This window comes from Pygocentrus nattereri, chromosome 18, assembly GCF_015220715.1.
Source record: "Pygocentrus nattereri isolate fPygNat1 chromosome 18, fPygNat1.pri, whole genome shotgun sequence".
NCBI lineage: Eukaryota > Metazoa > Chordata > Actinopteri > Characiformes > Serrasalmidae > Pygocentrus > Pygocentrus nattereri.
Genome location: NC_051228.1, coordinates 14,544,091 through 14,556,894, shown reverse-complemented (window position 1 = coordinate 14,556,894; position 12,804 = coordinate 14,544,091).

The following is a 12,804-nucleotide window of genomic DNA, read 5'->3' as shown; positions in this document are numbered from 1 at the left end:
TACAGCACTCTATGCAGTTGAAAAAAAACTTTACAGTAGACTTTATCTTTACAAAATGCAAATGCACAAAACAGCTCACATACATTTACTTAGCCAAGAGCACAGAGCACAGAAACATTCTGTGTAGATCACTGACAAACCGTGACTATATACAAGGGGAAACCACTTTTCTTAGGCTCTGGTTAAAGATGTTCCCCCTGTATTCTCAGGTCTAAAGGTGGTATAATATGAATAAAAGTTACTGTAAAGACAAGTCACATTAGTACCATAACAGTAAGACGACAAAGGCTACAGGGAAACCAACTTCCTAGGTGCACTGAAATACGCAGTCTAACTATAATAACACAGACTAATTACTGTGCCGTGTAATGCAGTTTATTTATTTCAGCAACAAATGTTTCAAATCTATTTACACAACTCAGAAAGACTGATGAGGATATGGGACAAATACACCTTAAAAATCACTTAAGTCTGAGCAACAGAACATGTCAGAAAGTGTTTGAGCATTAAAACATCTGCTAACAACACATTTTATACTTTAAAACGTGTTTAATTACAAGTAATTTTACAAACAACGTGATAATTCTCATAGGACGAAATAATGGTACTAACACAAACGAATTAAGTCAAGCTAAATCCCGCAGAGCAGCATCAACTAAAGACGTCATGAGTTTGACATGGTGGTACGGAAAAATTAGAACAAGCAGCCGGTGAAAAACAAGCTTCATAGACGGTTGAAAGGCATGGTGTGAGGAGATTTCTCTTTTTTTGCTTAACAGCTGAGTAACATTAACTTATTTTGTTGTTTCACAGAACCAACAAGTCATTTTGTCTTGTTTGCTGATGTTTGTGATGGCTAATCACATCTGCTGCACCATTTGAGGTGGACCGGGAACATTAACAGAAGAAAATGTGGAAAATAAGCTGAATTCAGCCTGGTTGTTTTAACAAGGGTGGTATTTTTAATAAGGAGTTTTAGCCTATCAAAATATTCTACCCAGAGCTTTTATTTATGGGTATACCTGTAATTATGTGCTGCGACTGAACATTTCAATAGGTTTGGATAGGTATCACAGCTCATCAGAGCACCGCTACAGCCCGCCTTGGTTTTGAGTAGCTTAGTGACATCAAATTGATGTGCAGTAGCTTTAGCTCTCATGTAGCAGTATTAGTATTATAGCTCATTAACAACCTTGTAATCTGCAGGATCCAGTCGTATTCAGGAGAAAAATGACTGGTTCTGAAAATTTTTATTTAACACAGGGTGCAATAGAGTCTGTGTGTATGTGGGGGGGCGGGGTTAAATAGTTGACACATGTTCACAAACATGCAACAATGTTTTTTTTTTCTATGGCCATAAATTGAAAGAAAAAAATATAAATCAGTTCCCATAAGAAAACTTATTTCACTAATTCACTAGACCAAGGGTGCACAACTGCGGTCCTGGAGGGACAGTGTCCAGCACAGTAGTTTCTGTAGCTAAAGGCTGGTGACATCAGTTAGGCTTGCTGCTGTACAATAGCAAGTAGCCTGCACAGCACTTCACAAAGCCACAAAGAGATCATTCTAGAGAGAACTTGTCTTGAGCAATGTTCCCAAGAACAATGAAAGAAAAAGCATTGTTTTTTTCTCATGAAAGCAGTCAATATACCCAGAAGACACCTAACTTTCTCACCACACTGGGCTCAAGTTTAAATCTTGGTCACAGTGTCAGCTCAAGGTTGCTGTACCATAGAGAGCTGTCAGCTTTTCTTCAGTGTTAGTATATTAACATCACTTCAGTGTTGCTATAACATTGGGCTCTGAATTTGTTTTCAGTATTGGTATAGGCTGTCAATATCATTTCTACATTCATATATAGCATCGAGTTGTAAATGTTTTCAAAATTGATGAATCAAACTCATTTCAGCATTTGGCATAACATTAAATTGTGAACTAGCTTTTAATATTAGTATATTAACCTATTTTCCACAGTGGTATAACATCGAGTTGTGAACTTGTTTTCGGTGTTTGTGTATCTGCATATTGACAAGCAAGTGACAATGCACACTTTTTAAAAAAGTCGATGTGTATGTAAACCACCAACAAAATACCTAAATAACTTACAAATACATAGGTGAATATGTACAGATGTAATTTGTATAGATTGTATAGAATAATTATATTTTATATACTTAATATTTGTTGTAAAATATACCAATAGCTTGATGAATATACTATTTAGCAAATATTCTAACATGTATATGTACAAACAATTCAGTTTCTACATACTTAAAACTGGACTCCAATCTTTTCATAGTAACTAGCGCAATGTTATTTTAACACGCTTTTAGCAATGCTGTTGGTAGCAGATTTTTGGACAGCGTGGTGTTTTGCCAGTGTTGTGCCAAATTCACATCACACAGGCAAATGGATGTTACAGATTTCTTCTGTGTGGAAATAACGGGTAGCATAGCATACACCAGAACAGGACACAAACACAGACCCTCACAGTGGTGGATGAATTAAATAACAAATTTAAGGTGTCGACTGTAGATGCAGCACTTGGGTCATTGAATGTCTTTTAGTCATAACAATAAGAACGTTATGAAAACAGGATACAGCTTTCAAGGGCACCTCTGATTAGGCAGGGTTGTTTCATTTTCGTCATTATTAGGCAACATGCAACATTTCTTTCATTTCTTTTTTAATGAAATTTTGGAAATGTCATACAAACCGTGCATCGTCACTTGACTGTAATTGCCTTGGTGATATCTAGCTGCAACATAATCTAGAGTGCTTACTCACATAGGCTATAACAAGGAACTACCATATACCCTTAAAAAATGATGTTTTTTCAAAGAGTCTTTAGTAAAGAAAATGGTTCTATGTAGAGCCATGAACACCTTTTGCATGATTAAAGGATGCTTTGCAAAAAAGAATCTGCTGTTGTTAACATACAGGCTTGTAACAATAGAAGAACCCTTTTCTAAAAAATTCTATATAGAATCATCTACAGCACGTTCTCCATCAATCTATGTAGAACCACTTTCTTTCTGTAGCAACAAAACAAAACAAAACCAAGTGGCTGCATGTTAGCTACTGGGTGGATAATATAAGTAGATTTATTTTCAAACAAATTTTGATAAGTAATAGATTCTATAAACATTCATGAACACTCAAAAACACCCTTTGCATGATTAAAGGGTTCTTTGCATCATGAAAGAGTTCTTCAGATTGTTGGAGAGCGTGCAGTAGATGGTTCTATATCCCATGTGTCAAACACAAGGTCTGCGGGCAAGATCAGGCCTGTCACACGATTCTACCCAGCCCACAAAAGTATTTGCACTTTCACAATGTGCTGCACTACAGTCCCCAGCATGACGTGATATGCTTCAACTCCAACAGCACACACACACACACACACACACACACACACACACACACACACACACAGTGCTTATAGCACAACGTAGTTCTTTAATGATGTTCTAAAATGAAATAAAAAAAGATTTTTTTCCTGGTTCATGGAATTATTCATAGGATTATTTTTTTTATAAAGAAACCTTCAATAACCATATTTTTTAAGAGCCTAGAGATAAAAGTATTAGATCAGCAACAATAAGTAACAACAAGCATAGTCATACTACAAACAACCATAATAGATGAACCAGACATCTCACATTATACCATAGTATACAGTTTTACAACCATCTTTTGGGGGATTATCACCAAAACTGGTCTTTGTCCTGTTTAAAGTCAGTCATGAGCCTGTTCTCACATCATGTTCACTTAGCAATTAATTTTTCAATGTATTCTCTCAATTGGATTTAAAATGAGACCCTCAACAGTATTAGCAGGCTATGTTATGTTAGCCATGTTTATTAAACTCAACACCTGATGCTTCTAATAGGAGAAAATGTCACCAATCCTTTTAAAGTAATGTTGAGTGATTGGTCAAGGTTGTTTTCTCCAGTTCTCTGAGCCAATACTTTACTGCACTGCTCTAATAAAGAACTATTGAAGAACCATCTTTTAAGTGTGAATTACTGAAGCTTAGACAGATGTGTTAATGACTTTAGTTTTATTCTATAAATTATAAAACAAAATTTATAGGGTTTATAATGCTCAACCTCATCTAACATGCTACTTAACTGTACACTCTTAAAATGTATATATATATATATATATATATATATATATATATATAGCTAGTTTTACAGACCAACAGTAAATAAAAACTTGATAAACTTGATCACCTCACTCAATCATCTTCTGTTGTAGATCCAGTACATAAACATTTACAGCCACCATGAACAACCAGAGCCTGCTAACAGTGATACATTTGTGATACAATTTATTTGGATTCTCACAATGCAATTTCATGGACCTACTTTATGTGGATGGTCCTCTATGGATGATCCACATATCACTGCTGTCGGGACAAAACCTTGTACCTCCACTTTTGTCATTTTTCATGTTTTTGACATAATTTGAAAAGGCCTGTTGATCTCTGCATTGTGATATAGACGAAAATTACTTAGAAAAAATAAGATAACCTTTAATATTTTAATAGATATTTAGTTGAATGCAGTTTAATGACAAGGCAAAGCACCTGTAGTGGCCGATCCAAATAAAGGTGTTACAAATTTTATTTGAGTGCTTCTTACAATTATTACAAGATAAAGTCATATAACACTTTACAAATATGCGTTTAGATCCATGCTGAGCAAAAAAAAAAATCGCCAAAATTCATGAGGGGAAAATCACAGAGAGGAAGTAGGACTCAAAGGGGAAATGCATCCCGTTTGCATGCCACTAAGTAGCAGAATTATGATATCACATTTACACATTTACAGAAGTGGGATTAGTGGGACACTCACTATGTACTGAAGAAAGATCTATGACATATGGATTAAGTCAGACATTAGATATGGGATCATTGTTGCAAAATTCACTATAATGGCTTAAAATATCAGGAGGTAGATTATGAGTTCAGGCAGACGTTGACATTCATTAAAGTGAGATTCACAATTTTAAAATCAAAAGTTCTGCCTAATTAAAAAATATATAAATAAAGTCATTCAGAATAACAGATCAGGGGCACCAGGTCACACATGCTGCTAAGCCTTGCATGGCTTCTGTGGACATGGGCTCACCTTAGTTTTCTCTCCTTGAAAGCAACACAGGTATCAGTTATAACCATCAAGATGGCAGATGCTCTCTCATGCCACATTTTGGACCCTGCTACTAGAGGCTGCCTCTGGATGTAGTTTAGTTAATTTGGCAGCATTTTGGAGATGCATGGGTGGACCTGTTTCAGCTGTCATTCGACACGACCCACTGCCAACTATGGTTTTCAGAGCAAGCCTAGGGTCAGGATGGTTGTGTGAATGGCCGAGGGAACTGCAGTGTGCTTTCCCTGCACTACTTCTCATTTCACCATTGTTGGAGAGAAGGACGAAGGGTTCCATGGAAACTCCTGTGACCAGAGACCTCCTCTCCCAACTGAGTGGTCAGGTATGGCACCAGAGCACATCCAGCTGTTGTGTTCCCCAGAGGTTAGTAGCACCTCAATGCCAATAGAAGCACCACAATGCCAGAGCCTCCTCTACTCACACTCTGTAGATAGAGGGCATTTACTGATTGGTGTTTGAACAGCTAGAAATACCCATTTTAGAAATTGCTGCTTTCGCTTTTTGCATTACCTGCTTAATGAAGGAAGGATCCCTTCTACTCTAAATGTTTATGTGGGAGCTCTAGCAAGCTGCTTGGCCCTACCCAAAGGCTCTTCTTTAGGCTCCCATAAGCTGTTGACCACCTCTCTAAACGGGGCAAAAAGACTGCATCCGCCCATTTACTTAGGGCACCACCCTGGGACCTCCCCTTGGTGCTAGAACCTCTGGTTTAGGTGGGTTTCCTTAAAGACATATGGCTAAATGTGTGCACCTCTAGCCCCATTTGCCTCCAGTGTAACCTGGATGATACATTTTTGTTTTTGAGACCTAACTAGGCCTTCCTACCCAAAGTTCTCAAAATCATTAGTTGTATTTTGTAATCAATGCAGAATTAAAGTGGCAGCATGAATAAAAAAAAATTCTATTCTATTGTTTTGCGAAATAACTGAAGATTCTTTAGGCATACTGCAACATCTAGAAAGGCATGACAGAAGTTAAACCAAGTTAAGATAAAGAGATGTCAAGAATGCATTTCTTAAATTATTTCATAGATGGAAGGCTGGTCAAGAAATGAGAATTCAGTCAATAATGATGACTATGTATATTTTGCAACTACACAGAGACTTATGAGCTCTTTTGTGACAAATAAAACCACATCAGCTTTTCTGAAGTAATCAGAAGTTACTCAACATTCACTTTTTGATGTATTTCATAAAATTTCTCAAATGCATGTTTTGTGTGCAAGTATGAGTTTAGCTGCTGAGCTACACATAGCCATGATCCAAGATCTAAATGCAGAGGTGGAAAGTAACAAATTACATTTATGTTACAGCACAATTTTCCCTATAATGGTATTTTTACTTGAGTTCATTTGTAATAAAGTACTTTTATTTTCTTTTTTTGTAGTAATCTATGCATAGCCTTAACTACATTGTTGGAAACAGATAAACTAAGAAGCTTTTTCTAAGCAACTAATCATGAAATGCATATAGCTCTTGGATTAAAGGGATTAAAGGGTTTAACCAGATGTTTTGTCATCAAAACAGTGCTGTTACGGGCTGTTGTTGGGCATCTACGGAAGTTAAAGAACAGGCCAGCAAAGGAGGGGAAAAGGTCTCATTTGATAAGATGATGGTACCTCACTCAGGGCTCAACACTGACTCTCTGTGGCCTGGCATATGCCATCAGTGGGTGCTCACCTGCTACCCACACTAGTGAGACCACATCTGGCAGATTAACAAAAGTGCCCTTTAAAGAGGTTTAACTTAAATGCAGCTTTAAAGTTGAACTCAAAGCACATGGGTGACAGGATGGAGAGACATGAGAATGATGCACTAGCTAAATGCACTCAGAAACTGATTACAGGATGACATCTGCTATGACAGTATCAACAAACTACTATAATCTCTCAAAAATGTGGTGTCCACCTTTGCATCATTACTGATGCAAACACTGCTTTCACTGATATCACATGAAATGAATGAGTGAGAAAGAGTGACAGAGAAACTGAAGTTCACAGTTTGATGTAATGGTTTCAGTAAATCTAACCAACAAAGGGAAGACAGAAAGTATACCAGACATTCCTAATTACTCTAAGGAGATCACATGTGATCCACTGGTGGTTTTGGTATATTGCTATTCAAAAGAGGCAGATAATTACCTATGAAATTTTGAAAGATTGTGAAAATTATCAAACCAAACCATAATTCATTTTCTTCAGCAAACAACAAACACACACACACACACACATTTTCTAAAGCACTTATTCTCCTGGGTCATGGGTCAAACAAATACATTTTTAGAAATTGATGTTTTTAACTTTAATATGACAAGATTCCAAATGATACAAGTCATGAAGTTCAATATAAACACTATTGGTACGTCACCTCATGACATAATATTACATAACACTTTTGTTTCAGTTCATGTTACTTGAGGCCAAATGAGCTAAACACTTTAGTACCCAGTCTGTTTAATGGAAATGTAAGAGAAACATAAAGGTGAAATAACTGCTAGTTTCTGCTGCCTTCTTGTGGATAAAAACATATAACTTGGTGGACTCATCTATTACTGCCTTAGATTCCGCACACTCTTAATCACAAAAAAAAACAATTATTATTAAATTTGCACTTCTGGCAGATCATCTTAGCTAGGCAATTGGAATCTGAAATTGGCAGGCATATCAGATCTATTATTGCAATCATTTTGCATGGAATACCAAAACACCAGGTTCTATAGAAGGATATACATTTTCTATAATAAAAAACATATTTGACTGCAAGTTCATTTGTAACTAAAGTAAGCAGCTATGCAACCATATTGCATAGTTCATAATGCAGCATGCAATAGGAGACAGATAGGCCAATATAGCACCTACTCTCTCTTATTATGCAGCTGTGCTGTTGTAAATTGTGCAGTGTTTCTTGCCATTGTCATGTTGAAGGAACCATTGACACCTGAAAAAGACAACATCTCAAAACCGACATATGTTGCCCCAAGCTGTGAATATATCTTTCAGCGTTAATGGTCTTTTTCAGGCATCACAGAAAAATAAAAGTTTTAATGCAGTGCCATTTAAGGAATTAAAGGTCATGGGCATACAGTTGTGTTTTTTGGCCTTGCAGAGATTTTTTTAGATTCTCTGCCTTTTTTAGTAATATTATGCACCACAGAGAGTGAAATACCTACAATCCTTGCAAATGCTCATTGATTAATATTGGAGTATTTGCTGATGTGCGTAACACTGGGGAGCGACGAGGCAGACACATGTGCTGAGATAAGCGAGATTTATTAAGGGCAAATCCAGGGTCAGATTTGTAAGTCCAGGTTCAAGTAGCCAATACGGAGAGAATGCGGGTCAGACTTATAAACAAAAACATTGAACCTCAACCAAGAATCAAACAACAAACAACAAACAAGATCCAAACTTCCAAACTTCCAAACAGTACAAACAGAACATCCAACACAAAGACCAACGGAAAAAAAAGGGCAAACACGGGCTTATAAAACACAGGGATAACGAGGGACAGGCAGAAAACAGGTGGTGACAATTAGGGGTGGAGTCACTAAACAAGGGGGCTGGATCAAAACAAATGCACATGGAGGATCAAAACAAAAAGCACATGGAGTGGGAGGAGCCAATTGTGACAATGTGTTTTTGGCAAGGTGGCGAGCCTTAACCCATCCTTGCTCATAAAGGATTCAGCCTTTCTTAGATGCTCCTTTTATACCCAAGCATAATTACATCACCTCTTTTCTGAACATTTAGCAACATTCCTAGTCTTAATTTGAACTTGTCCCAACTTTTCTGGAATGTGTTGCAGTCATTCATTTCAGAATGAGCATATATTTACAAAAAAAAGTTGATAAAACAAATATGTTGTCTTTGTACTGCTTTTTTGTTTAAATGACCCTCTTCACAAAGATGCTTCTTCAAGAGTTCTTTAGTAAAGGGCATGGTTCTATTTAGAAGCATTTTTTCTATATAGAACTACACTTAAATGGTTCTTCAGACAGACAGAGAATAAATTTTATATGGTTCTATATAGCTCCAAAAACAGTTCTGCTGTTGTTACAATGGTGCTAAATAGAACCATATACAACTTATTTTCCATAATTCCAAACAACCAATTAAATAAGAAATAGTTGTATACAGGACACATGGTTCTAAACAGAACAATTCTCTTAGGTCAAAGTGAAATTACAAATCAATGCTTTCTGTTTTTATTCGCATTTCACAAACTTTTTTGGAAGGGGGCAAATATCCGAAAGGCACAAAAAATTCAAAATTGAGTTTGACTACACATTAGCAGTAGTGTACAACTGATTCTTCCATTTGTTTTTCTCCTGATTTATTGCATTTTTTAACTTCTAGCCACTTTATAAGTACATTTAAATGGAAATAGATCAGTGTCAGTGACAGAAATTTTCTGGGGCCTGAACATCTTAAAGCTTTCATGCAATCCCTACACTGGTTGAGGCCACAATCCTGAGACCTGTGGTTTGACTGCGCCACTTAGTGGAAGCTGCATGCAATGTTTCCACACACTTAAAAAAGATTGTTCTTCAAGGGTTCTTTAGGAAAGAAAACACTTATATAGAACTATGAACACTCACAGAACCCTTTGCATCATGAAAGGTTTTGTCAGATTGATAGAGAATGTGCTACAGATGGTTCTATATAGAACCCAAAAAAGGTGTTCGTGGTGCTATATCGAACCATTCTCTTTACTAAAGAAGCCTTTGTGAACTAACTTTTTAGTGTGTAGAACACTAGAAAATCTTGTATCTCCAAAATGATAACTTTACAGAAGAAGGAAAAAGCTACTTTTAATGTAAATCAATGGAACCAGGCATGCTCTGAGTAATTTTGGCGTGTTTGTATGTTTCATCATACAGAAAAATGACAGATGGAAATACAAGGTTTTGTCCCAAAAGCAGTGATAGAGATAGATATATATATATATATATATATATATATATATATATATATATATATATATATATATATATATATATATATATATATATATATATATATAGATACATATATATATATACACACTGCTCAAAAAAATAAAGGGAACACTCAAATAACACATCCTAGATCTGAATGAATGAAATATTCTCATTGAATACTTCGTTCTGTACAAAGTTGAATGTGCTGACAACAAAATCACAAAAATCATCAATGGACATCAAATTTATTAACCAATGGAGGCCTGAATTTGGAGTCACACACAAAATTAAAGTGGAAAAACACACTACAGACTGATCCAACTTTGATGTAACATCCTTAAAACAAGTCAAAATGAGGCTCAGTATTGAGTGTGGCCTCCATGTGCCTGTATGACCTTCCCTACAATGCCTGGGCATGCTCCTGATGAGGTGGTGGATGGTCTCCTGAGGGATCTCCTCCCAGACCTGGCCTAAAGCATCCACCAACTCCTGGACAGTCTGTGGTGCAACGTGACGTTGTTGAATGGAGCGAGACATGATGTCCCAGATGTGCTCAATCGGATTCAGGTCTGGGGAATGGGCGGGCCAGTCCTTAGCTTCAATGCCTTCATCTTGTAGGAACTGCTGACACACTCTAGCCACATGAGGTCTAGCATTGTCCTGCATTAGGAGGAACCCAGGGCCAACCGCACCAGCATATGGTCTCACAAGGGGTCTTAGGATCTCATCTCGGTACGAAATTTTGAAAAGACAAAAAAGAAAAGCCAAAGAAATGCCACCCCACACCATTACTGACCCACTGCCAAACTGGTCATGCTGAAGGATGGTGCAGGCAGCAGATCGCTCTCCACGGCGTTTCCAGACTCTGTCACGTCTGTCACATGTGCTCAGTGTGAACCTGCTTTCATCTGTGAAGAGCACAGGGTGCCAGTGGCGAATTTGCCAATCCTGGTGTTCTCTGGGAAATGCTAAGCGTCCTGCACGGTGTTGGGCTGTGAGCACAACCCCCATCTGTGGACGTCAGGCCCTCATACCATCCTCATGGAGTCGGTTTCTAATCTTTTGTACAGACACATGCACATTTATGGCCTGCTGGAGGTCATTTTGCAGGGCTCTGGCAGTGCTCCTCCTGTTCCTCCTTGCACAAAGGCGGAGGTAGCGCTCCTGCTGCTGGGTTGTTGCCCTCCTACGGCCTCCTCCACGTCTCCTGGTGTACTGGCCTGTCTCCTGGTAGCGCCTCCAGCCTCTGGACACTACGCTGACAGCAAACCTTCTTGCCACAGCTTGCATTGATGTGCCATCCTGGATGAGCTGCACTACCTGAGCCACTTGTGTGGGTTGTAGAGTCCATCTCATGCTACCACGAGTGTGAAAGCACCACCAACATTCAAAAGTGACCAAAACATCAGCCAGAAAGCATAGGTACTGAGAAGTGGTCTGTGGTCCCCACCTGCAGAACCAGTCCTTTATTGAGTGTGTCTTGGTAATCACCAATAATTTCCACCTGTTGTCTATTCCATTTGCACAACAGCTGTGAAATTGATTGTCAATCACTGTTGCTTCCTAAGTGGACAGTTTGATTTCACAGATGTTTGATTTACTTGGAGTTATATTGTGTTGTTTAAGTGTTCCCTTTATTTTTTTGAGCAGTGTATATATCCATCCATCCACTCATCCATCCGTTTTCTAAGCCGCTTCTCCATCAGGGTCGCGGAGGGATGCTGGAGCCTCAGTGTATATATATATATATATATATATATATATATATATATATATATATATATATATATATATATATATATATATACACTACCGCTCACTGGATATTTTCTCTTTTTCGGAACATTCTCTGTAAGCCCTAGAGATGGTTGTGCATGAAAATCCCAGTAGATCAGCAATTTCTGAAATACTCAGACCAGCCCGTCTGGCACCAACAATCATGCCACGTGCAAAGTCACTTAAATCACCTTTCTTCCCCATTCTGATGTTCAGTTTGCACTTCAGCAAGTTGTCTTGACCACCTCTACATGCCTGTAGGTATGTATGTATACAGATGTATGTATGTGTATATATATATATATATATATATATATATATATATATATATATATATATATAAATAATATTGTTTGTGTTTATAGCCTAAAATATTGATTATTATTATATAGTCTTAGTTCAAATTTGCATAGCATCTTTTGGAAGCAGATGATAGAGAGGTTCTTCTTTGTCCCCTTCTCTATAACTTATTTAGAATTAACTCCTAAAGTCAACTAAATATAAACTGAACATACATCCATGTGTATTAATAAAATATAGTAATAACATTGCAATTCTGCCCTCAGGAGAATTCTGCAACCAATAAACATCAACAACAACAAAAAAAAGTACTGTTAAGTCATCAGGGAAGGATCAATCCCTCTGAACTGGCAATGAAGATTGAATGATTGTATTCAAACATGTAGACTGTTATTCTGTGGGAAGATTTTGATGATATAAAAAAGTGAAACTGCGCTCTCGAAAACCTAACTCTGACACAGGCAAACTGAATTTCCAGTGTTAAATTATACTGGAGACTCAATCACTACACTACCAATGACTATACTATGCAGTACTAGGACAAGAGATTTTATAGGACCAAACATGTACTAAGGTTTGTCCCACCTCACATTCTCTTGCATATATTACAGAG